A 5657-nucleotide genomic window follows, 5' to 3' on the forward strand; every position below is an offset into this window, starting at 1 on the left:
GTAATATTGTTCTTTGTCCCAAAAAATCCATGTAATTCTTTTTCTTTGGCAATAGTACTGGGGTTTAATTTCAGGGCCTCATACTTGCTATGCAGGTGCTCTATCACTTGAATCATACTTCTAGCTCTTTTCATTTTAGTTTGTTTTTGCCTGGGCCAAACTTAGACTATGATCACCCTACCTTTACATCCTGATTAGCTGGCAATGCAGGCATGAACCACTGTACTGGGCTTTAAGTGATTCTGCAATTTTCTTCTTATTTGAGAATAATGGAAACTTTGCTCTTATTAGTAGGCTTTTGCCTAATCCCAGCTCTGCTACATAGGAGCCCTCCCTTCTTCCACCTCTATGTGGCCTTGAGGAAATTGCTATATTAGTCATTCTGTCCCCATTTGTAAAATAAGAATGTTGGTTAGTTCCAAGGTTGTCAACTGTGCATCAGAATTACTTAAGAAGTCTTTATAACATTCTAGTACCTGGACTCCACCTGCAGAGACCCTGGTCTAATTTATCTGATGTGGGGCCCTGAGTTGTGGATACATAACTCCCCAGGTGGAGCAGTTCTGGGGACAACACTGAAATTGTGTGGGTAGAATGCTCACTTCTTAATTTGAGCTCTCTGAAAATGTCAGCAAGCCATCCATATGATATATATCTTGCAAGTCTGTTTTAGTCCTTGCAAAAAAAAAAAAAAAAAGACCAGCCAAAGCTTGCTTTTCATCTGAGAAGTTACCATGAATGGACAATGGGAGAGTTGCTTTCATTGATGAGAGATGAATCAACAAATTACATTGATTGGTTTTGTGTGTCAGCTTGATTGGGTTAAGGGATGCCCATAGCTGGCAACATATTACTTCTTATTTCTTGTCTGAGTAGGTTGTTCCAGTAACCTAAGATCTATCCTCACAAATGTGAGGGGAAAATGCTAATAGACCAAAAAGATGGAGAAAAAACCATTAACTCTCTGTTTGTGCTGAGGTGAACATTGGTAATCCTGATTCTTAGTTTTTCAGAGTCAAGTACCAGCTTTTGAACATTGGACTCTGATTTTCAAGCTTTAGGACTCTCACTGAATTACAGTACTGGCTTTCCTGGTTCTCTGGTTTTCAGATCATAGGATATTTTGGCTTCTATAAACAGAGATTTCTATATCTCCTATATCTTGCTATAGAATAAATTGGTCTCCAGGAGCTAAACGATCCACCCAGGTCTTAGTATCTATTCAGGAGTGGTTTTCCAGTTGTTTCATATTAGGATACCAGCAAAGCATTCTTAAGAATTTATTAGGAGCCTCATATACCTCTGAGCACTAGATTCACCTCAACTATCCCTACAATAGCTCCATATGATATGCATGATCAATATTCCCATTGGTTTATTTATATTATTTTATTTATCTTTGTGATAGTATTGAGGATTGAACTTGAGACCTCGTACTCTCACTCAGCCTTTTTATTCAAGCATTCAAGCCTAGTGTTCTACCACTTGAATCATACTGGCACTTTCTGCTTTTTCTGTGGTTAAATTGGGGATCAGAATGTCTCTAGTTTATCTGCCCAGGTTGGCTTTGTGGCCTAAAAGATCCTTAGATCCCAGCCTCCTGAGTAGTTAGGATTATAGTGTAGCCACTGTACCTGACTCCAAAATTATTAGATAGATGAGGAAAATGAGAAACTAGCTATTTCAATAACATTTTCAAAATTACCTAACAAATGCCAGATTAGAATTTGAACTCAGGCATTTTGTTTCCCAAAACTTTGCTCATTATTGCTACAAACTATTTTTGTAGTTCAATGTTTATAATAAAAGCTGGCAGCAAATCCATGATTTCTCATCACTTTCCAATATTCTGGTCACCCTGCCTGAACCATTCTCAGGAGATGAAAAGCACCAAGCTTCTTAAGAACTCGTTTGCCTTTGATTTGGCATGGGGCTGGTGGTGGTGGTGGTAATGATCTGCATCAGCTGTGGGTGAGAACCTTCTGTGCTGTGTACTTAAGAGATTCATCATCACTCCCCTGATTCTGTGTGAAACCTGAACCAATCTGGAGCAGTTGGATCTATTCTTTCAGCTCACTTCCCAGCTTACACGTGGGCTAGAGGTTGCAGGATCCTGCTGTGGGCTACATTTATCCCAGGGCTGCCTAAAATCCAGTTCTTCCAGTTGCTATTGCATTGGACTTCTGACTGCTGGAAAGCCAAGTCAGACAAGTACACACACCTATGCTTGCTATTGTAAGCTGTGCTTTTTACATTATTATTATTTTTTAATTTTTTTGCCAGTATCGGGGACTGAACTCAGGGCCTGGGCCCTATGCCTCAGCTTTATCCCTCAAGGCTGGCTGGTGCTTTGTAATATATAAGCCACAGCTCCACTTCTGGATTTTTGGTGGTCAATTGGCGACAAGAGTCTTAACAGGCTTCAGTGTTTCTCAGATCTCAGTCTCCTGAGTAGCTAGGATTACATGCATGAGCCACAGGTGCCTACCTTATTTTCTTAAGAAAACTTTGGCATTATGAGGGCTCCAAAGTGACAGACTATGTTTTCTATTTTATGATTTTTTTGCTGCATTCTTCATTCTGTGACCGTCAAACACAGCCAACAGTTGCATTTAGTGCAAGATAATGTCTCCCTTTTCTCCTTCCTTCCTCCCTCCCTCCTTCTTCTTTAATGACATCTTTTCCCTGTATGTCCCATTAATTTAAAAGCTCCATATTATAGCGTATTATCATTTTATAAATTGCATATTTTTTGTTTCTTTATTGTACAGTCATAAAATGTAAAGGTGGTTTCTCACTCACACTGAAGATAATTTTACGATGTGTTTGGTTGAGCTAGGGAATGGTGCTTAATGGACAGTGGGAATCATGGGGTCATTTTGTGAAAGGGGCGGCTAAGAGAACTTTGTACCATAAAAGTTAATGAGGAAAAGTCAAGAGTTAGGTGTGTGCTTAAGTGTAAATCTTGATGAGGTGTGCATTAATTTCTCTCTTGGGTTTAAGCATCATTCAGTCCAAAAAGCAGCTGTAGAATAAATTTACTTATTATCATCCAGAAATGTGTCACTTTTCCTTCTGGATAGGAGAGGTTTGGGTCTGCTTCTCACTCCGTAGTTTCAAATATAGATTGAGGGACTGTTAGATTGAGTAATAGTTTACTAAAAGAAAAATCTATTGTGGAGCACAAATGTGGGATTCCCTCTCCTACATGCTTATTTTATGGGAACGAAAGGCATATATACACTTATACGCACATACAACATGTTTAATTGTGGAATAGACAAACACAAAGGAAAAAAAGGAAAAGATCACACTTGCCCAGTTTGTCTCTTTATAAGTCTCCTGCACTGGACATTTCACTGTACTGGAAAGTTCTCTATTCAATCAGAGAGCAAGAATCCTTCTTCTTTCATTTTCATCATAGCTTGAAGATCATCTTTGAGCTGGGTGCTGGTAGCTGTCATCCTAGCTACTCAGGAGGCTGTGATCTGAGGATCTCAGTTCAAAGCCAGCTCAGGCAGAAAAGTCCTTGGAACTTTTATCTCCAATTAACTGGCAAAAAATGAAGTGGAACTGTGTCTCAAGTGATAGCGTATCAGCCTTGAGTGACAAAAGCTAGGAGCTTGGGCCCTGAGTTCAAGCCTCAGTATTGGAGTAAAATAAGAAAAAAAAATTCTGAAAGCAGTCCTTCCCTGCTACCCATGTAATGTATCCACAGAGCGCTTTCATCAAGCTCATTCCCCATACAGACACGTTATCATGCCACTGATGGCTTTCTTGTTTACTTATTTAATGGCTAATTGTCTGTCTTCACCCTTCTAGATTGTAAACTTTGCAAGAACAAGAGACATATCCATCTTGTTCACTCCATACTCTAGTTTCATAAAGAATGATTCCCTAGTATACCATAGAAGGTTCTTAAATATTTTCTAGGAGGAAGGGGGGAAAAAAAAGGATGTCTAAAAGGAAAAAAAGGGAAAGGAGGATGGGAGGACCTGAGAACTGAGTTTAAGTGTTAGAGGCTAGTTACACAATCAGAAGAAGCTAAGAGATGTGACTTGAGTTTGGTCTTAAAAGATAGCAGGGGTGTGGCTTCACAGCTGGTAAGAGGGAAAGAATCTGATTTTTTTTAATTGAGAACCTTGATCAGCCAGTTATACTGGAGAAAGTCTGAGTACTCACTGGCTATTACCTGAGTTCAGAAGAACACTACAGAGGAAATAGATGAAGTGGCTGGCAGATTTGAGGGACCCGGGGGGAAAGGAAGCCAAGGATTTTGGGAAACAATCTGAAGCAAACTGATGGGTCAGATGGAGTGATAGCTGGCTCTCAAGAAAATTAGAAGTATCTCAATCACTTCTTTCATAAACATTTACAAAGCTAATTAGCAAGTGGACAAATTTCTGTTTTGGACCATTGATTATAGATTTGGTGTGTATGGGGGGAATAGTCTCATGCCACCCAAGCTGGGGAAAAAATACATTCATGTTTTTCAAGATGGTGGAATAGTTATTTCCGTTCTTGCAATTTGGAGGATATAAAGTATCAGTAAAGCATGTAGTGTTGAAAGCTACTCAGGAGTCTGAGATCTGAGGATCGTGAATTGAAGCCAGACCAAGTAGAAAAGTCTGAGAGACTCATCTCTAAATAAGCACACAAGTGACACACACACACACACACACACACACACACACACACACACACACACACACACAGCTGGAAGCAAAGCTATAGCTCAAATCGTAGATCACTAGACTTGAAAACAAAGAAACAAACAAAACCCCCTCAGGGACAGTTGACCCATCTCTGAATTCAAGCCCCAGAACTGACACACAAAAAAAGCCAGTTACCTTCTTTATGAATCAGGGGTGATATACCATTACAGTTAAGAGATGTGTGTCATAGGTTGGTTGGTTTTTTTTATAACTGATCCTCCACTTCTAATATCCCCTATTGAGATTCTTCCACCTTTCATGTTGTCTTTCCTGAGAATCCTGAAGATCCTCATGTTCTAATGATAGCTCCACTACAAACCTCTCACCTAAGAAATTAACTTCTGTTAATTTGACCTTTTTCTAAGTCTTTCCATTTCCTAACAAATGGGGTAGTGTCATTCTTTCTGATGGAAGCATAGAATTCCATTGTATATATATATATATATATATATATATATTATATGTATATATATACATATATATATATATCACATTTTCTTGATCTGTTCATCACTGAGGAGCATCTGGGTTGGTTCCATATCTTAGCTATGGTGAATAATGCTGTGATAAACATAGTTGTGCTGGTAGCTTCTTTCAGTACTTGATTCTCAATGCTCTGCTGGCAACTGGACTTTTTCCCTTGGATTCTCCATTGCCATCTACATAGATGCTTCTGACCCATCCATTTCACAGCTTACCTTGAACGTGACTCTATCTTGGCCCATCACTTGGTACTGGAAGCTGAGCAATGCTTCACATAGACTCCAACTTCGCTCTTCATCCAAGCTTGGTGGTGGAGGTAGTCATTTAGGCCAAAGAGTCATCCAATTATCAATTCCTTTACACATTTCCTTTCCAATCAAGTTAGGGTGCCATCAGTCATAGATACCACTCTCTTGTTTCCTTTGTCACAGATCCCTAGACACACAGATACTTCTTTTG

This window comes from Dipodomys merriami, unplaced genomic scaffold, assembly GCF_024711535.1.
Source record: "Dipodomys merriami isolate MVZ:Mamm:240054 unplaced genomic scaffold, mDipMer1.0.p SCAF_16, whole genome shotgun sequence".
NCBI lineage: Eukaryota > Metazoa > Chordata > Mammalia > Rodentia > Heteromyidae > Dipodomys > Dipodomys merriami.